Source organism: Loxodonta africana, chromosome 11 (genome assembly GCF_030014295.1).
Source record: "Loxodonta africana isolate mLoxAfr1 chromosome 11, mLoxAfr1.hap2, whole genome shotgun sequence".
NCBI classification, from domain to species: domain Eukaryota; kingdom Metazoa; phylum Chordata; class Mammalia; order Proboscidea; family Elephantidae; genus Loxodonta; species Loxodonta africana.
In genome coordinates, this window is record NC_087352.1 from 51026272 (window position 1) to 51048264 (window position 21993).

Consider the following 21993-nt stretch of genomic DNA (forward strand, 5'->3'; position numbering starts at 1 on the left):
CCACTGAGGATCATGGCCCAGACAAGTTAACACACAACCTTAACCATCACAGAATGAGAACAAAACATTTTACACCAGTTACGTTTATAATAGCTTTTTACTGAAATGCATTGAGGAATAAAAAAGGGGATTTATTTCATCTGTTCAGTTAATAATTATCAAGACCTTTCTACCTGTTATGCTTGTATACTTTATATGGACACATTAGTCCACTGGTTCACAAATCTGCTGCGTATCGGAATCTCTTGGGAAGTTATAAAATTATTGATGGCTCCAGTCTACTCCCAGAGCGTTGGTGGCATAGTGGTTAAAAACTTGGCTGGTAACCAAAAGGTCAGCAGTTCAAATCCACCAGCTGCTCCTTGGAAACCCTGTGGGGTAGTTCTATTCTGTCCTGTAGGGTTGCTATGAGTCAGAATTGACTTAATAACAACAGATGTGGTTTTTTTGGGTTCAAGTCTACTCCCAGGAATTCTTATTTAATTGATCTGGAGTGTGACACGGAGAAAGCATTTTTTAAAGTCCCCAGGTAATTCTAATGTACATGTTACTCCCTTAAACCAGGAATCAATAAACTTTTTCTGCAGAAGACCAGTTAGTAAGTATTTTAGCCTTTGTGGAATGCCAGCGATATGGCCTCTGTCACAACTACTCAACTCTGTTGTTGTAGCACTGAAGTAGTCATAGATAATATGTAAATGAATGAATGGGGCTGTGTTCCAATAAAACTTTATTTATGGGCATGAAAATTTGAATTTCATAAGATTTTTTTTTAACATGTCACAAAATGGTATTCTCATTTTATCATTGTTTTCTCTAACCATTTTTAGGAGCCCTGGTGGTGTAGTGGTTAAGAGTTTGGCTGTTAACCAAAAAGCTCGGCAGTTCAAATCTACCAGCTGCTCCTTGGAAACTCTATGGAGCAGTTCTACTCTGTCCTATAGGGTTACAATGTGTTGGAATCGATTCGATGGCAACAGATTTGGTTTTTTTCTTTGGAGTTTACTCAGTTTTGGTTTGGGACTTGGTTTTGGTTTTAACCATTTTAAAGCATAAAAACATTTTTAGGTCCCAGGCCACATAAAAACAAGCAGTGGGTCAGATTTGGTTGTAGTTTGCAGACCTCTACTTTTATCCATACAATTCTATGAAAGCAGATGAAACTATTCTCATTTTTACAACTGAGGGAATTGAGAGAGGGATGTCTGGTGGTGGTGGAGTCAGGATTTGACCATGGGCTAAGCTTTTCTTTTAGGAAGTATTAACATTTATCCAAAAATAACAGCTTTGGCAATGAGAATAACAAATGTGAAGGAAGCTCTTCTCCCCACCCCCACCTTGGAAAACACAAATTGCTAACTAATTCAAATTTTAAAAAATATATTGTTTATTTTATTTTTTAAATTTGAACCATTGTTCAACCCTCTGCTTCCCACATTGCTGAGTAGACTTGGACTTTTATTTGCTCGTTGAGGAATTTAGTCAATTTAATTGAAGTTACAGTTTTTCTTTGTTCTTCATGTACTGCCAAATCAAGCAAATAGTGTTAAAATACTATGGTCTATTATACATATAAATCTTGCAGAGTTAATGAATATATTCTGCAGATTATGGAGCAGACTGGACACTTATCTTACTCTTTAAGACAAAATACCACATCTATATAATGCATTGCTAAGCTTTCTTCTTTCTACACACTTTGCCTAGAATCCCATTTTCCATTAAATAATAATCATTGTAATTAATAGACTGGTTATTTTATCTTCCCAATCTGGTTACAGTAATTTATCAAAGGTATGTAAATGAACACTAGAAAAGCAGTGTGTCTTTCTTTTTAAAAGCATGTATATCTCGGGGTAAAGAATATAAAATGTAATAATTCTCCAGAGAACATAAGAAGGTACTTGGCTTTTTTGTAATTAATTGAAGAAAAATATACAGAATATTTTACCATGGTTTTAAGGGCATTCGATAATTTCTAATTTTTAGTGATTTTGGATAGGTTGATGGGTGGCCTGGATGTCTTCGAATCTTCAAAGGTGCCCTGGGATGGATAAGTAGGATTCATTTCTGACTCCATATCCTGCATTCCTTAGTATTGCCCAGCTGGAAAACACAATGCCCTCGGGTGGTGCTGAGGACAACTCAGTTTGGATGTTTCTTGAAACGGATTTTAAAACCCTTCACCTCACCTTAAAGGTCCCTGGGTGGAGAAAATGGTTTGGGCTTGGATGCTAACTGAAAGATTGGTGATTCCAATCCACCTGCTGATACTGTGGATGAAAGACCTGGTGATTTGCTTCTGTAAAGACTACTCGCCCAGTGCCATCGAGTCAATTCTGACTCACGGTGACCCTATAGGACAGAGTAGAACTGCCCCACAGAGTTTCCAAGGAGCGCCTGGCAGATTTGAACTGCCAACCCTTTAATTAGCAGCCATAGCACTTAACCACTATGCCACCAGGGTTTAGACTACAGCCAAGAAAACCGTGGATCTCAGTATTACCCTGTAACACATGGGGTCACCATGAATCAGAATTGACTTGATGGCAAAGGGTTTGGGTTTTTGTTTGTTTTTTATTTACCTCACTTTAAGGAGTCCCTGGGTGGTATAAACCATTACCACACTCAATTAGAAAAGACTGGAAGTTCAGCTCCACCCAGACCCACCTCAAAAGAAAGACCTAGTGATCTACTTCTGAAAAATCAGCCACTGAAAACCCTGTGGAGCACAGTTCTACTCTGACACACATGTGGACACCAAGAGTTGGAGTCCACTTGATGGTAACTAGTTAAAAATTACTTCACCTTAAATGCCCAGGTAATATTTATTACTGCCACCCACATTCAGTCCTCAGGCACTGACAATTGATTCAGGCAAGGAAAGGGAGGAGAATGAAGGGGACCAGCGAAGATTAAAAAGAGAGGACCAAAAGGGACGCAAAATCTGATCATGCCATTCCCACCCTAATCCCTTCAGTGGCTTCTCATCATTGTCAGGATAAAGATCAGATGTTTGGCCACTGCTTTCAGGACCCTGTGTGATCTGGCCCAGCCACAATGCCAGGCTTTATCAGACCCAAGCTCTGCTTTATTTTTCTATTGCTGTACAACAAATTGCCATGAACTAGGCAGCTTAAAACGACACTTGTTTATTAGCTCACAGTCTATAGGTCAGAAGTCCAGGCATGGTGTGGCTGACTTCTCTGCTCAGGGTACTAAAGGCATTGCCCAGGCCGAGCTCTCATCTGGAGGCTCCGAGGAAAAATCCCTATCTAAGCTCACTCTGGTCACTGGAAAAATTCAGTGTCTGGTGGTTGTAGAGCTGAGTGTTCCATTTCCTTGCCAACTGTCACCCAGGGTTGCTCTAGAGGCTGCCCACCTTCCTTGCCTTGTGGGCCCCTCCATCTTCAAACCAGAAATGGTACATTGAATCCTTCTCATGCCCTGAATCTCTGACTTCCTCTGTCTCTGATTCTAAACCCAGATTTAAAGGGCTCATACGATTAGGTCAGGTCCACCCGAATAATCTTCCTTTCTTAAATTTCATGGTACCATTCAATCACGGGAGTAAAATCTATCATATTCACAAGTCCAGAAATTAGGCAGGGTGTGTACTTCCAGGGGTGGGATCTTGAGGGCCATCTTAGAATGCTGCCTAGCACAGGAACTTTCAGTTTCTGCTATTCTTAGTGCTTCCTCCAACCACAGTACTTTGTGCCTGCTGCTCCCTCTAGAGGGACACTCTTCAGATCACAGGTCAAATGTCAGACCCTTAACTGAGGTTTCCCAAATTAAGTCAGGTTCCTTGCTGCATGTTTGCATGGATACATAGCTCTTTCCCCTGGAGAGCTAATCATGGTTTTAATTTTACAGTGTCTTTGGTTGCTATTTGATCCATTTCTGTCCCACTCCCACTGTAAACCCTCAAGGGCAAGGACTGTGTCTGTATCTCTTCGTCATTGTACCCTCCACTCCTAGCACTATGCCTCATACTCAGTAGATATCCACTGAATGAATAAGTAAATGAATAATAAAAATAGAATCACCCTCAACCCCACTTTGTTCTTACAATCTTGCATAGGTTGGGACATTCAGAGACCCAAGTTGGGATATGTAGGGAGTTCTATTTTCGGGGCAGAGTAGGGTCTCCCTAAATGAGCACGTAATATGGACCAAATGGCCTTCTGCCTGAATTATCAAACTGATACCTGAATATTTTCCTTAATTTTTAGGGTGAAGGTGATGGCAGTGTAAAAACTACAATTGAAAAAGGTTACATTACCATCCCTGACAACTTAATCCAAAACAACTTGCACAGACTAGGGAAGACTGTGTCCTGGAAGCCTGTCTGGAATGGGTACCAAACTGAGGGTTTTGGACGGCCGGGGAGGCACTGTTGACAGGAGTATCAGGCAGAAAGAGAAGGTGCAGGCTTCCATAGGATTCTGCTGCTCTCAGCTCTGTTTGTACCAGATGTACTGTAGCTGGTGTCTTTGAAATCCATTAGTGGGTTAAACTGTGATGAGGCAACAGCTTGTGTTGATATGCCTTCTTCTCCACTGTGGCTCTTTGGTGGAGGCATATGGGGTGTTTGAAGATGGTGGGGAAAAATGATTCTTTTCTCTGAAGCATCAGAACAACTACCTTAATGGCTACCTATGTCTGGGTCCCAAGGTTTTCCTTCAAAATGAGTATAAAAAGACACCTCAAAACCTATAGGGAAAATCCATTCACAAAGAGCTGCTTTGAGCCAAGCCTTTGGAGTCACCAAGCTGAAAAGAACCTGATTAATGACAGCACCTGAGATAAGTGGCACTTTAACCAACCTTAACTCTTGATGTATGAAGACATAATGTCCCCTCCGATTAATGACAAAGATATAAAACACCTGTATTTAGCAGAGCAGATGCTGCTTTTATGGTTAGATGTGCAGATTAACTTGACTTCTAAAGGACCATCTATAACTTACTTTCCTATTATCTGTTCCTATATTTGTTTCATTATGTACGTTATAGGTGGAGGAGGAAATTTTAACCTCAGATTCCACACCTGCACAGCAAAAGGGTATATGCTATACTGTAATTTACCTAAAGACAGCTTGCATCCCATGACTGAGCAGGCTGGCGAGGATGCTCTGCCTTTTTTTTTTTTTTATTTATTTAATAAAGGTGAGCAACATCTTTAATGGGTCAGCCAATCATCAATCAATCAATCAATATATAAAACCCACCTGTTTAAATCCTCTATAAACAAGGCATAAATAGTTTTTAAGTAGAAAACAATTCTTGCATACTAAATATACAAAGATGCCATGTTAGGTGTTCTGGACTTGCCAAGGACCTCTTTATGGAGTTGTAATCTATCAGGGGAAGCAAAACACACACACATGGCAGTAAATGCTAAGACTCAGGGAGAGCTACAAATAGTGGGCTATCTGGGATTTTGGGGAAGGGAGAGCCCATGGGCTAGGATAGACTGGGGAAAGCTGTACCAAAGAGGTAAGATGAGAGGAAGGGACTTTGCAAATAGATGGAGAAGAAAGAAAGGGCAGACCGGGGGGAGGGGGATTATGTTTTTGAAGCAAAGGTAAACAGGATATTCAGCACATTGGCTCTGGAGCCAATGACAAAACAGCAGTATACAGAAAACCAGACCCACTGCGGTCGAGTCGATTCCGACTCATAGTGACTCTAAAGAACAGAGTAGAACTGCAAGGAGCGCCTGGTGGATTCGAACTGTGGACCTCTTAGTTAGCAGCCATAGCACTTAACCACTAGGCCACCAAGGTTTCCTGCAGTATACAAAGCAACTGGACAAAAATGGAGATCAAGATCAGAAAGATAGGCTGAGTCAAGAGCACTAATGGCTTTGCAGGTCAAGATAAGATAAATTTCATTTTTTTTTAATTATTATACGGGAATCTATGGATATAGTAAAAATATGGAGAATCTTATATTTTCTATCTCAACTTGAGGCATTATATGTTACTGACTGGTATTTGGGTGGATGCTGTCCTCTGAGGCTAGGTAACAGAATTGAGAGACTATAAATAAGTATTTCAAAAGTATTGTGGACCCAGACTGCCCTTTTTGGTGGTTGCAGGAGAAAAATACAAGAATACTGGTAAGAATTGGAGAAATGGTCCCATAAAGTGGTGTGCAAGTCTCTCCGAGTCCTTCAATAAGATCTGTGGGATATTGGTATGGCTGGTAAACACATGAGTTAACAAAAGAAAGAATAAAATGAGGGCCAACATTGGCTCCGAGAGCTAGAAGCTCATGGTTTCCCTTCTCTTCCTCCCCTACACCTTTTCACAACCCAAAGAGAAGAGCTTTTACGGAATTGAACCTTTTAGAACATGTTATCAGCCCCAGCTAGAAGCTGCAGCGCTCACTGTGGTAAATTAGGGTCCTAGCATGCTTGGGTATAGACTCTTACTGATCTCTCTTAGGATCCTGAGGCCAGACAGGACATTAGTACTAGCGCCATTCCCACACAGGGGACAAGACCCATCAGCACCCCTTTCCCAGAAGCTCCGTGTCTCCCACCCAACCAGACCATCCACAAGGTGTGAGCAAGCTCCCTCCTCCCCTCCCTTGCTAGGACAGGTGGCCTTGACCAGTTCTGCTTTCACGGTTGGGGCAAACGTCTGTCTCTCTCACTTTCTTCTACTTCTCACTTCTTACATCTCACATCTCAAGGAGGTCGCCTAATAGGTGATTTGGGCTGACTCTGAGGCCAAACTTCTTTTCCTGAATTTGGAGATTCCGTGTAAGTTCCATGAGTGTGGGACTTTATTTGCTCATTACTGTATCCTGCACATAAAAAAAAAAAAAAAAAGACAGTATTTAATATACATTTGTAGAATAAAAAATAGTCACTTTGTCTTGCTTTCTTTTCTACACACAGGACCTGCAGTTGATTGAGGGGAGCATTGGCTGTTTGGGGTCCCATGCCCCAGATTTCCATGTCTCCATTTATAAATACCCATACATAGTTATGGGCACCCCATTTTAATATCCCCTGCCCTTCCCTCTCCTCCCCTCTTTCTCTCCCTTCTCCCTTTCCTTTCTTTCTCCTCCCCACTCCTTCCCTCCCCATTTCTCTGTCTCTTATTTTCTACCTCTCGTTATCAACAAGTTACTTATATTAAAAAAAATCTTTCTTCCTCTCTGTGTCTTGGTGTTGCCCTTGACCCTCCCCTCTTTCCTTTACAGTCTAGCTTCTTGAAACAAACAAACAACAACACACTTACAGACTGGACTTCCTCCCTTCCCTCTCCTGGCTCCCCAACACCTTCTGGGTTTACTTGCTTGGGACTGAGCTACACTTTCTGGCATCTCACATTTCATTAAGGGCTCCTGTGCTCTCATAGGTCACAGGTTCTCCGTGCTGGTTCATCCTCGGTGATGTGCAGACCTTCTGTGGAATCTTAGGAACTGTTGCCATGCCTGTGACTTAATTTCATATTAAAATGACATTGAAAGAATTGAGACTATGGGTAGTTTTCTTGTTTGTTCTAATAATTGAATTTTTATAGAAACCTCCTTTTTTTTGGAAGAAGGGCAAACTGTGGTTCCATGCTCTCTTAAGGAATTTTCAGGGCTTCGAATCAGTGTGCTCTGGTTTGCACCCCTGCTGAGAATTTGCATTTCCACCCCAGATATACTGAACCAGGATCTGCAGTTCAACAAGATCCCTAGGTGATTCTTACGTACAATAAAATTTGAGAACCACTGCACTTCTGCCTGGTTCCTAACCTGAAGTATTAGCATCACCTGGGAACTTGTTAGAAATGCAAATTCTCAGCAGGGGTTCAAACTGAAATGAACCGGTTCTAAGACCTGGTAATTTTAGCAGGAATTTAAGAGCTAGGGATGTTTGAGGACATGGGTAGGTAATGGAAGATTCTCTGTGCCTTATCAGTTATGCAAGATTCATAGACTAGAACCACATCTGCAGAATGAGAAGGGACCACAGGAATCACCTTGTTAGATGAGGCAAATAAGGCCTGAGAGGTGGAAAGTAGGGAGACAGAAGAAGTGTAGAGTGGTGGTCAAGGTCATAGCCTCTGGAAACTGACTTCCTGGGTTCAAATCCCAACTCTTCCACTAATGTGCCAGTTGCTTTGCCTCTCTGACTCAGTTTCCTCATCTATAAAATGGAGCAATAATTGCAACTACCTCATAGAGGCATTGTGAGAATTAAATGGATTAATATTTGCAAAGGTTTTGGAACAGTCTCTGGCAGATAACATGTATGTAAGTGCTGTTTCCTATTATTAACAGATATTCACTGGCTACCCACTGCATGACAGAAGCTGTACTGGGTGCTAGGTTCATAAAATGATTACGACATGGAAACAGAGAGTCATGATAAAATGTGACTGTTACTGGGGAACACAGAGCCAGGGAACCTAACAGGGTCTGAGATTTTCTCACTGCCAGCATCAATTCCACATGACCTTGGGAAGGGTACCCTGGTGGCACAATGGTTAGAAGCTCAGCTGCTAACCAAGAGGTTGGTAGTTCGAATTCACCAGCTGCTCCTTGGAAACTCTATGGAGGTTCTACTCTGTCCTATAGGGTCATTATGGTTCAGAATTGATTCTATGGCAAAAGATTTGGTTTCTTTTTGGTTTGGAGAGGTTAGCTGTGTGTCCCATCTCCCCAGGTTTTGAAATGAGGGAATATATCAAGGTGTGCAGGAGCAAGCACTGCCTGAGACACCATTCTTATTTATATACATTTAGGAAAAGAAGAGATAGATTAAGGTGCCATTCCTTAGCAAACTTGAAAAAGAAATGGAAAGTGCATGGCCTGGCCAACGGAAATAGTGACCTCTTTGCCTTAAACCATAAGCTCCTTTGTCATGGCTATATTTAGTCTTCAAAATGGCCATAAGGGATGTTTATTATTTCAAGAAGAGTGGTACTTTCTTGACTAAAAAGAGAGGTCAGCTTCCATATGAGCCACATCTTTAGTCTGATGTAATCCCAAAATATTTAAGTTCAAAAGTTGGAAGTGAGCTACTCAGCTTTGGCCTGTTGTGGTTTTTTTTGTTATTTTATTTTATATATGTAAGAATCTTGGAAGGAGTACAGCCAGAATGCTCCTTAGAAGCAAGGATGGCAAGACTTCATCTCATGTGCTTTGGACATGTTATCAGGAGGGACCAGTCCCTGGAGAAGGACATCATGCTTGGTAAAGTCGGAATAAAAAAACCAAACTCATTGCTGTCAAGGCAATTCCGACCCATAGTGACCTCAGAGGACAGAGTAGAACTGCCTTATAGGGTTTCCAAGGAGCGGCTGGTGGATTCAAACTGCTGACCTTTTGATTAGCAGCTGTATCACTTAACCACTGAGCCACCACGGTAAAGTAGAGGGTCGGCAAAAAAGAGGAAGACCTTCAATGAGGTGGATTGACACAGTGGCTGCAACAAGAGTCTCAAACATAGCAATGATTGTGAGGATGGTGCAGAATTGGGCAGCATTTCATTCAGTTGTACATAGGGCCACCATGAATCAGAACCGACTTAATGGCATCTAACAACAACAACAGGCACGTATGTATGTATGTATGTATAATGGCAGAGATATATGAAAGTTGCCTCCTGAGCAGAAAATAAACAAATGCTCATAGCAAAATTTTGGGTCTGTGAATTGAGTCCTGAGAGATTAAAGACAGCCGGCACACACCACAGCAGCCGAGAAGGAGCGCGTTTCTGGGTAAGCGTGTTGAATGAAATCTAAACAATGCTAACTGGTCACAGACACTAATTAAGGAGCATGCCAGTAGCTGTAGGCTGCTCCAAATGAGACACTATCTTTTCTTTACTCTGTTGACATAGAGATACGAACAGGGTTCCACAAAGATTGAAAAGAAGAGGGTGAGCTCTGTAATCTTGTCTTTCTGGTATATTTGCCAAACTCAGATAACGCTAAGAAGGAACTTGCTCAAAGTCACCAAAAGGCATTGTTAAATGAGGGCTGAGGTTTTTGTTTTTTTTTTCCCTAAAAACAAAACAAAACAAAAAACCATGGGGCACAAATCCTCAATTCTCTGCCGTCATCATTTTATATTAACCAGAAAGAAAACAGCTCCCCTGAGAATTGTTTGCCATGACTCCTGTAGTTTCAAGGATGATTATTTGTTAAAAAAATACGCTTTAAAAAAATCTGCCATAAGATAAACCCCTACAGATTACTTGACAAGGTAGTGATAGAAATTTAAAAGCATTAGAAAAAAAATTTTTTTTAAAGTGAAGACTTTACCCATTTGCAAAACATTGCAGGTAAATTCCTCATTTGCAGGCATCTAGGGTACCCTTGGAGGATGAGACGATCCCATTTCTTCTGCCACTTGGGTGTAGTCTTCTTGGCTTCTTGACAGAGGTTCATTTGACTGGGCATAGGGACCTAGAAGAGGCTAGTAAGCTCAGGGAGCAGGACCAAGCAGAGGTGGAGTGGAGACAAATGAATTGAATGAGCCATCTTCAACTCCTATTATCTGTATCTTCAGGAAGGCATCACTCCTGTCTTCGTGGGTTCTACGGAGAGAATTGGATCTAGTGAATCCAAAGCTATTTTAAGTTAAATGGACAAGAAATGGGGTGATAAATATTTATGAGGTCCCTGGGTGGTGCAAATGGTTTGCTCTCCACTACTAACTAAAAGGTTGGTGGTTCAAACCCACCTAGCAGCACCACAGAGGGAAGGCCTGGTGATCTACTTCCATAAAGATTATAGCCAGGAAAACCCTATGGAGCAGTTCTATTCTGTAGCACTTGGGGGTGCCGTGAGTCAGAACCCACTAAATGGCAACAAGTTTGGTTTATCTATGTACTAATAGGTTTTCTTCTTATTACAAAATAGGAACTTAACCTTGTGGTGATGATTAGAAAGACAGTGCCCCACTGAGGACCTTGTCTCCTCATGTCAAGCAACAAAGTTTTTCCTCATCATGCTCTTTATAATATTCAAGCCTTATCTTTTGTGGTGAAATAATGTTGTTGTTGTTGTTAGGTGCCATCGAGTCGGTTCTGACTCATAGCGACCCGATGCACAACAGAATGAAACACTGCCCGGTCCTCCGCCATCCTTATAAGAGTTGTTATGCTTGGGCTCATTACAATCCACCTCGTTGAGGGTCTTCCTCTTTTCCGCTGACCCTGAACTCGGCCAAGCATGATGTCCTTCTCCAGGGACTGACCCCTCCTGACAACATGTCCAAAGTATGTAAGACGCGGTCTCGCCATCCTTGCCTCTAAGGAGCATTCTGGCCGCGCTTCTTCCAAGACAGATTTGTTCGTTCTTTTGGCAGTTAATGATATATTCAATGTTCTTCACCAACACCACAATTCAAAGGCATCAACTCTTCTTCGGTCTTCCTTATTCATTGTCCAGCTTTCACACACGTATGATGTGATTGAAAATACCATGGCTTGGGTCAGGCGCACCTTAGTCTTCAGGCTGACTGACACCTTTGCTCTTCAACACCTTGAAGAGGTCCTTTGCAGCAGATTTGCCCAATGCAATGCGTCTTTTGATTTCTTGACTGCTGCTTCCATGGCTGTTGATTGTGGATCCAAGTAAAATGAAATCCTTGACAACTTCAATCTTTTCTCTGTTTATCATGATGTTGCTCATTGGTCCAGTTGTGAGGATTTTTGTTTTCTTTATGTTGAGGCATAATCCATACTGAAGGCTGTGGTCTTTGATCTTCATTAGTAAGTGCTTCAAGTCCTCTTCACTTTCAGCAAGCAAGGTTGTGTCATCTGCATAACGCAGGTTGTTAATGAGCCTTCCTCCAGTCCTGATGCCCCGTTCTCCTTCATATAGTCCAGCTTCTCGTAATATTTGTTAAGGATACAGATTAAATAGGTATGGTGAAAGAATACTACCCTGATGCACACCTTTCCTGACTTTAAACCAATCAGTATCTTCTTGATCTGTCCAAACAACTGCCTCTTGATTTAGGTGAAATAATAGCCATGATTTTAATCAATAATATTGGAAGACTTAGCATGTGCCAGGCACCAACAGCTTTACATGTGTTACCTTATTTCATCTCTACAACAACTCTGTGAGATTATTCTCTTTCATAAGTGAGGGAAGTGAAACACTAAGAGATTCAACACATTGCCCAAATTTAAAGAGGAGATAAGTGATACAGCCAGAATTCAAACTCTATGGCCTTGAAGAAGATCAAAGTTGGGACATTCCAGAGAGTTCCAGGAACTCAAAAAGACACATGGCAGGATAGAGAGGCCAGCTTAACCTCTCCTGACCTTGCCTTATAGGTCAGGAAAGGAATATAGCTTCAGTGGGTGTGGGTGGGATGACACTCAAGTCTCAGCAGACCTTGGCTTATTCAGTGCCTATGTAGAATAAGCAAGTTTAATATTTATATGTGTACTTCACAGTATTTTTAAAAATTAATTAAATATTAATACATCCTGTCCCATATTTAAGATCTTCTAAGGAGGGCAATTTTTAAGGAGGGCAAAGGAAGTCTGCATAGTTGTCGAGGGATAGGGGTTGTTGTTAAGTGCCATCTGTTGGTTCTGACTCATAGTGACCCTATGTACAACAGAACAAAACACTGCCCAGTCCTGCACCATCCTCACAATCGCTGTTGTGCTTAACCCCATTGTTGCAGCCGCTGTGTCAATCCATCTCATTGAGGGTCTCCCTCTTTTTTGCTGACCCTCTACAACACCAAGCATGATGTTTTTCTCCAGGAACTGATCCCTCCTGAAAACATGTATGTGAGACAAAGTATATGAGACATAGTCTTGCCATCCTTGCTTCTAAGGAGCACTCTGGTTGTGCTTCTTCCAAGACAGATTTGTTCATTATTTTGACAGACATGGTATATTCAGTATTCTTCTCCAACACCACAATTCAAAGGCGTCAATTCTTCTTCACCCTTCCTTATTCATTGTCCAGCTTTCACATGCATAGGAGATGAAAACACCATGGCTTGGGTCAGGCTCACCTTAGTCTTCAAGGTAACATCTTTGGTTTTCAACACTTTAAAGAGGTCTTTGGCAGCAGATTTGCCCAGTGCAATGCATCTTTTGATTTCTTGACTGCTGCTTCCATGCATGTTAATTGTGGATCCAAGTAAAATGAAATCCTTGACAACTTCAGTCTTTTCTCTGTTTATCATGATGTTGCTTATTAGTCCAGTTGTGAGAATTTTTGTTTTCTTTATGTTGAGGTGTAATCCATACTGAAAGCTGTGGTCTTTGATCTTGATCAGTAAGTTCTTTAAGTCCTCTTCACTTTCAGCAAGCAAGGTGGTGTCATCTGCATAATGCAGGTTGTTAATGAGTCTTCCTCCAGTCCTGATGCCCTGTTCTTCATATAGTCCAGCTTCTTGTATTATTTGCTCAGCATACAGATTGAATAGGTATGGGTGAAAGATACAACCCTGACATACACTTTTCCTGATTTTAAACCACAGAGTGTCCCCTTGTTCTGTTTGAACAACTGCCTCTTGATCTATGTAAAGATTCCTCATGAACACAATTAAGTGTTCTAGAATTCCCATTCTTCGCGATGTTATCCATAATTTGTTATGATCCACATAGCTGAATGCCTTTGCGTAGTCAGTAAAACACAGGTAAATATCTTCCTGATATTCTCTGCTTTCAGCCAGGATCCATCTGACATCAGTGATGATATCCCTGGTTCCAAGTCCTCTTCTGAATTCAGCTTGAATTTCTGGCAGTCCTCTGTTGATATAATGCTGCAGCCACTTTTGAATGATCTTCAGCAAAATTTTACTTGCATGTGATATTAACGATATTGTTCAATAATTTCCACATTCAGTGGCATCACCTTTCTTGGGAATACGCATAAATATAGACTACTTCCAGTCAGATGGCTAAGTAGCTGTCTTCCAAATTTCTTGGTTTAGATGAATGAGTATTTCCAGCACTGTTTGTTGCATCTGTTTGTTGAAACATCTCAGTTGGTATTCTGTCAGTTCCTGGAGCCTTGCTTTTCACCAATGCCTTCAGTGCTGCTTAGATTTCTTCCTTCAGTACCATAGGTTCCTGATTATATGTTATCTCTTGAAATGGTTGAATATCAACTAATTCTTTTTGGTATAGCGACTCTGTGTATTCCTTCTACCTTCTTTTGATGCTTCCTAAGTTGCTTAATATTTTCCCCATAGAACTCTTCAATATTGCAACTTGAGGCTTGAATTTTTTCTTCAGTTCTTTCAGCTGAGAAATGCAGACTACGTTCTTCCCTTTTGGTTTTCCATTTCCAGATCTTTGCACATGTCGTTACAATACTTTGTCTTCTCAAGTCACCCTTAGAAATCTTCTGTTCAACTCTTTTAGTTCATCATTTCTTCCTTTTGCTGTAGCTACTCCATGTTCAAGATAGAGTTTCAGAGTCTCTTCTGACATCCATTTTGGTCTTTTCTTTCTTTTTAATGATCTCTTGTTTTCTTCATGCATGATGTCCTTTATGTCATTCCACAACTCATCTGGTCTTCATTCACTAGTCTTCAACGGGTCAAATTTATTCTTGAGATGTTCTCTAAATTCAGATGGGATATATTCAAGGTCATACTTTGGCTCTCATTGATTTGTTCTAATTTTCTTCAGTTTCAACTTGAACTTGCACTTGACCAATTGATGGTCTGTTCCGCTGTCAGCCGCTGGCCTTGTTCTGACTGATGATATTAAGGTTTTCCATCGTCTCTTCCCACAGATGTAGTCAATTTGACTCCTGTGTATTTCATCTGGTGAGGTCCAAGTGTATAGTCACAGTTGACATTGGTGGAAAAAGGTATTTGCAATGAAGACGTCACTAGTCTTCCAAAATTCAATCATGTGATTTGGTGACACATTGATGTCACTAGAAGTCAGTGTTTCATCCTTACATTGTTCTGAGCAGTTCAACTGAGCTGACAGAGGCATGGGCTTTAAAGTCAAATAGGATTTGAGTCAAATCTTGCTTGCATAAACTTGGGGGAAGTTATTTAATCTCTGTTTCCTCCACTGTAATTTGAAGATTGTCACATCTACCCAATTGTGCATGTGTTACAGTTGTCTACGAAGCCTGGCAAGCCTTCTGCACCTCCCACACCCCATCACCACTTTGACCTCATCTTCTTCTGCTCCTGACCTTGTTCTTTTGGCTCCATTCACACTAACCTTGATGTTCTTCAAGCAGGTAGGCACAATTTCAATTTAGAGAGCAACGATCCAAGTAAGATAAATGGTTGACACAGGCTTATTCTGGGGGATCTGAAGAGAACAACCTATTCCTTGGCGGCCTACTTGAATTATCCAAGATAATCTCCCTATTTTAAGGTCAGCTGATTAGCAACTTCAATTCCATCTGCAACCTTAATTCTTCCCTGCCATATAACCTAGTATTTTCACAGCTTCTGGAGAGTAGGATGTGAATATCTTTGGAGGACTATTTTTCTGCTTACCTCAAGAATAATTCCAATTTCTACTTATTCTTAGATTCAGTAAACTCTCTAATATTCTTTCAATAAGTTATTATTTTTTTAATTTTTCGTGATTACATTAACCAAAGTCAATGTTCATTTCATCTGCCTGGTTCATACTTACTCTAAGATAAGGCATGGCTCACTCCCTTGCTTTTCCAGCCTTTTTTCAAGTGTTACCTTCTCAGTAAGAACTTGAGATCCCCATCTTTGCCACACTCCAGGATTTCTGAACTCACTTACCCTAGCTTATTATTTCTATAGCTTTTATCACTTTCCACCCTATTACATAGTTTACTTATTTATTATATTTACTTTGTATCTCCATTCATGAGGACAGTGTGTCTGGAACATAATAGGCACTCCATAAATAATTATCTGATGAATGAATGAAAAGTGTTGTTAGGATTAAGTGAAATTCAATGAAATAATTTATATTCAACACTTAAGACATTGTCTGGGACACAGGAAGTGCTCATGAAGTAGTTGCTCTAATTTTTAATTTCCCAAAGTCTGTGGCTTCTAGGATTCTTCATGCTAAATCCTTCAGTCCAACTTTGAGGACACCACAAGTGTTGCTAACCACTCCGTAGAAACTTAAATTTTAGTGTTTCTTGATTGGAACATAAAATTTTAATTCTTTGAAAGCCACAAAAAATGTTTTAAACAAGTCAGAGCTACCATGCTGGCCTTGTCTTTCTGGAACCGTTTGGAATAGATGGACAAATCATGAACTCGTGCACCAACAATTCCGTTTGCTTTCCCTTTAGGGTAACCACTCTCTGCTCATGGATGCGAGAGTACCGGCAGCCTCCTTAAGATTCCAGCCAACCTCTCCCAGCTGTCACAAAGCAGAGTGCGGCGTTCAGAATGTGGTCAGAAAGCCGCTAAAGTGAAAAAAGGGTATAAGAAAGGCAAGAAGAAGTGAACCACCCAGAGTACCCCGAGAGTAACAAGGCTTTTTCCAATGAGCCTCTAAAGTACCACTTCCCTGCATCTGCTGAAAATGTGAAGTTTTCACCCTGCAGATCAGAGAGGTTCAGGCGTATAACTCTAGGTAAAGAAGATTTCCTTAACGTAATTTAGCAGCTGCAGGACGCAGAAGAAAAAGAGGAAGACAATACATTTTCTTCCTTTGGTCCTGCGGTGGCAGGTGCACACCGAGGGGCATGGCCTCCAGAAGGAAGCGGGGCTTGGCTGGAGAACTGTCAATTAATCATCCAGGAGAATGCCCCTGACAGCAGGGAGAAAACTTCCATTCATTTCCTCAGGATTGTGCAGCAGCCACTAAATGCAGTGTTTCTATAAATAAGAACTCATCTGCTGCTTGGCACTGGGAGTCATTTGTTTGGTCCTGCATGTTGTAGAACAGGCCCTCCATTGCAGCTGGATGTGCCTTGGCTAAGCCTTCTGAATCTATTCCTGCATTCCCATCGCTGGTTTTCCTCTTATGGTTTTCAGTTTGGAATGTACCCTCCCTGTCTTCTCTTACCCATGTGAATTTGACTCGTTCTTCATGCCCCATCAAGTTCTGCTTCCTTCCTCAATCACTTTTTTGATCTCTTTTTCCCGCATAAATCCCATTTTGAGAATTCACTCATCATGTATTGTTGCTGTTGTTTTTCACTGACTTCAAATTGGCCCCCAATTCGTGAGGACCTCGTGCACAATGGAATGAAATGCTGCTCAGTCTTGTGCCATCCTAATGATCAGACTGTTTTTATTGGCTGATTTTTGGAAGCAGAGCATCATTCCCTCAGTCTTATTTTCTGCTTGTTTCTCTTTGTGTTCGTGACTGTATTGTTTATGTCCAAGATTTTGTACTGGTTTATTTATTAATGTCTTCTCCTGTTTTCGTTCACATTGAAGTGTTTCATTCTATAATATCTTCTTTCTTTGTGGGTGCTCTTCCTTCTATTACCTCATTGAGGGTTGTAAACACATTTACTGTAAAGCCTTTTTCAGATCAATGCGCTATTATTTGTGTTTCTTGGTGAGTGAATTCTCCTGTTGCTAACTTCTTTGGCTATCTTCCATTATGTTAGTTTTTATATGCTATGAATTATAGTTTGTAAGCTCATCTTGAGAAGCAATTTCTCCTTCTTCTTTCTTCTTCTCTTCCTTCTTCTCCTTTGTTTCATTTTTCTTCTTCTTTCTCTCTTCCTCCTTCCCCTCCTTGTTTCTTCTTTCTTCCCTGCTCTTAACCTACCAAGTCTGGCAATTTTATAGCAACATCCCTCCAACCACCAGCATCCCAGTCTAGAAGCACATCTTATTTTGCAACTCTCATCCTACATGGATATCACAGATCTGTTTCCTAGTCACTGGGCAATGTGACCCAGGTCCTACCTCATGGCTCTCTTCTTCTCCTGGCATCTCGGATAGCAGCTCAATTGATATCCCCAGTCCTGGGAAGAATTATTACTTTAAAAAATGTGTTTATTGCAGGAGGATCTTTTCCACAGTCTGAGATTTCATGCCATTAGCCTGGCTCTGGTCACCTGCCAATAGACACTCAAAGAGATTCTTTCCCCTTTATCCCACGGAAGTTATTTTCCTAGACAACCCTACCTGTTTCTCATCCCGGAGTCCAGTAGATGTTCTGCTACTTTCCTGCTTACTACTCTGTTTTGTTGTTGTAGCTGTATTTCTGATATATGGAATGTTTAGCTGGTTTTTGACCATGACTAAGCCTTTTATTTTCTCCAGGTTTTTATTTGGAAAATTTAAAATCCACTGAAAAGGTGTAATATTAGGAAAATTAACATTTGTATTCACCTAGTTTCACCAATTGTTCATATGTTGCCACCTTTGGTTTCTCTCTTTTTTCTTTTCCCTTTCTTCTGCATCATTTGAAAGTTAATTGAGCTCATGAACTGGACCTTCACTTAGAAATACTTCAGGATGTATCTCCTAAGAGTAAGAACATTCTCCTCCATAGCCTTAATACAATGACCACACTCAAGAAATTTATTACCTAACATACAGTTCATATTCAGATAACCCTCCTCCCCCAATATATATATTTTCAATCCAGTTTCCTATCAAAGGTTATGTATTTGCACTTAGTTTTCATATCTCTTAACTCTATTGTCCCAAGTCTTTGTTATAGGGTGTAGGGAGCTGGGCAGGGTGGGCATTAGGCCTTTCATGACATTGACATTTTTTGAAGACTAGGCCAGTTGGTTTGCAGAAGGTCCCTCAATTTGGATTTGTCTGATTGTTTTACCATTACTTGGCCCAGGTAACACTTTTTTTTTTTTTTTTTTGGTCAGTGTATCACATAGGTGATGGGTACTTATCAATGCATGACATCAGGGGTCACATGATGTCAGTTTGTTGCTATAGCTTTTAAATAAAACATTTAATATGTTATTTCTCTATGTTTGGGGTTGGGGAGAAGGTTCTACATGAACTCAGCACCATGGTAAATGGAACCCTTGATAGTCTTTTATCATTGCACTAGAATTACACTAGCCCAGCTGCTTTTTAATTTTTTTTCAATACACTGCTGAAAGTTATTTTGAAAATTTCCTGTGGTTGTCCTCTAAAATCCCAGGACAGCAATGAGAAGTCTGATGTTGATCTTGTTATTCTTTCTTAGGCAGGGAAGCCCTTTTTTCATTCTGGATCATTTTAGGATGTCCTCTTTACACTTGATGTGCTGAAATGTGTTCACAATTCCTCTAGGTAACAATATTTTATTCTAATCAGTGCTCAGTGGAACCTTTCCATTTGCAACTCTTTCTTTATTGCTTTGTGATATATTTTGGAACAACTCTTAGCTCTGCAAGTTAAGGCAGCCAATGCATCCAATCCTTAGCCCTGCTACTTTGTCATTGTCTTTCATCACCCCACATCCCAACAACGTTCTCACTTTCCTTCTTACTTACTTGGGTCCATTTTGATTCCTTACACTTTTCCTTGCCCTATGTCTTGCTTTGTTTTGTTTAGTTGGCAAAACTCCAATGCTCATTAAACTCAGTTACCAACATACTCTGCCCCTGCACCCAAACAACTGAACATTGTTGGAGAAAAAGAAAACATTCTTGTGCTGACAGTTATTCAGAATTCCATACTGCAGACCTCCAATGGGCACTCAACCAAGTATTTCTACGACACTTCCCTGGTGTGTTTTTTTTTTTACTATTCTCCAAACAACTACTTCATCCTTTCCCTTCTCTCTGTAGACTACATTACCTCCTACGCTGCCTGTCCCTCAACTTGTCATCACTAACTTCGTTTAGATAATAGAATCAATCAGCAGTTAACTTATCTATTAAACTCTCAGTATCCATACCTAGGCTTATTCTCTTAGTCCCTGTTCAAATGCTACTATTGTATGTCTCTGCTCTCCTTCTCCATGAATCTTCTCTATGGTTATTGTTTCACCTACATCTCATCTCTTTCTGTCACATTAGCTCCCTTCTTCACCGCTCTCCACAAACCACTGTTGTTAATATCCCCAAAATCTTAATATTGCGGAATCCAGCTGTCAGCTCTTTGTCCTCATTTCACTTGACCTTTCAACCACATTTGGCACAGTGACCACTTCCTCCTTCTTGAAATGCTGTTTTCATCTAGATTTTAGAGACACTCTGCATGCTGATTTACCTACTATTTCTCTGGCTGCTGCTTCTCGGAACCCTTCTCTTCAGTAGGGTTCTAAATTTCAGTCTCCCAGCATTCTATCTTGGGTTTCCCTTTCTTCTAAATCTACACACTTTCCTTTTAAGTAATCTCACCCAGTCCCCAACTCTTTAAACACTATCTCTGTATCAATCATACACACACACACACACACACATTTCTCACCTCCTTTCTGATCTCCAGAGTTGAATAGTCAGATGACTATCAGACATCTTCACTTGGACATATAATGTTGTTGTTAGGTTCTGTAGAGTTGGTTCTGACTCATAGAAACCCTATGTACAACAGAATGAAACACTGCCCAGTCCTATACCATCCTCACAATCGTTGCTATGTATGAGCCCATTATTGCAGCCACTCTGTCAATTCATCTTGTTAAGGGTCTGCCTCTATTTCACTCACCTTCTATTTTACCAAACATGATGTCTTTCTCCAGGGACTGGTCCCTCCTAATAACACGTCTTGGAGGAAACACAGCCAGAATGGCCCTTAGATGTGAAGATGACGAGATTTCTTCTCGTGTACTTTGGACATACAATAGGCATTCCAAATTTAGCATATTCGAAACAGAACCCTTGATTTCTATCTTGCCCAAGTTTGGTATTTTCTCAGACATCAACATTTTAGGAAATGCAGTCATCACCAACCAAGTTCCTCAGGCCCAAACCCTGGAAGTATTTCTTGTGTCTTCTCAGTTCCTTCCTTCCTACTTCTAAGCCATTAGCAAGCCCTGTTGAACGTACATTGAAAACATAACCCTAATCTGTCCTCTTCCCTCTAATTCCACTGTCATCACATTATGCCAATGGTTTTTAACTCTCGATGTACATTAGAGTTCCCTGATGAGCTTTTGATATTTGTTTACACCTTAAGAAAAACAAACAAACAAACACCTTACTCCAGTACAAGTAAATCTGAGTCTTTGGGTCAGGAACTGAAACTTGCTCAGTTTTTACCTTTTTTAAAGCCCTTCTTATATGCATCCAGGGTGGAGAACCATTGCCTTACACAGAACATGTCTTACACAGAATACAGCTGGTCTCTCAACTTCCACTCCTCACCCTCTGCCAATCATTTTCCACCTAGCAACCAAAGTGTGCTTTATAGGCTCTAAACTGTCTCATGTCACCCCACTGTTTAGAACCTATTAAAGAATTCTCATCTCTTTTAGAATAAAAATCAAATTCCTTATAAGAAGTTACATGGCACACTCCTTGCCGAGATTGTAGACATAATCTTGAACAACTTTCCACCGCACTCATCCTGCGCCATGTAACCTCTTGGCACAGGATGAGTGAGGTAGAAGTTTCCAAGCCCGTTCTGTTCCCTGCACTCCTCAAGCTTATTCTTGTGCCTTGGCACCCACTGTTCTCTCTGTCTGGAATGTTCTTCCCCCAGATGTTCATAATCATTCCTGTTTTAGATTGAAGCAAAACCTCCTTAGAGGTGCCGCCCAATTTTATTTTCTTCAATTTATGTCACTAGTTAACATTGCACTTTTCACTTGTTTTATTCTTCCACCTTTCCATTAGATGGTATTAGTGACTTTTTCCACATTTTTATTTGGATCAGTACTTGACTCACAGTAAATATTCCACATCTATTGGTAAAGAAATGGATGAATGATTTGCTTTTAGGGTTGTGGCCATCCTGCTTTTGATGGCTTTTTTTTTTTTAATTTAGATTTTATTGTTATTAACTATATACTTGATATGGTATAAAAAATTTACTGAATCTTTAAGGATTATGACGTTGATATTGTTCCAAAGAAGGGGACCTAAGGAGTCATGTCAGACCATTAAGGCATGAAGCAACCCAGGACTCCAATATTAAGGAAACTGCAACCCTCTCTGGG

The 21993-nt window shown here is 40.7% G+C and overlaps 1 long non-coding RNA gene across 1 annotated transcript; it reads right to left on the reverse strand.

Annotated features, from left to right (window-relative positions):
* Positions 1-1396: 1396 nt before the first annotated feature.
* On the reverse strand, positions 1397-21593 carry LOC111749589 (uncharacterized). Its single transcript, XR_002784795.2, has 3 exons — positions 20541-21593; positions 10280-10554; positions 1397-6818 (listed from the first exon to the last, which is right to left on the reverse strand). It is a non-coding gene; the product is annotated as an uncharacterized LOC111749589 (long non-coding RNA).
* Positions 21594-21993: the final 400 nt, after the last annotated feature.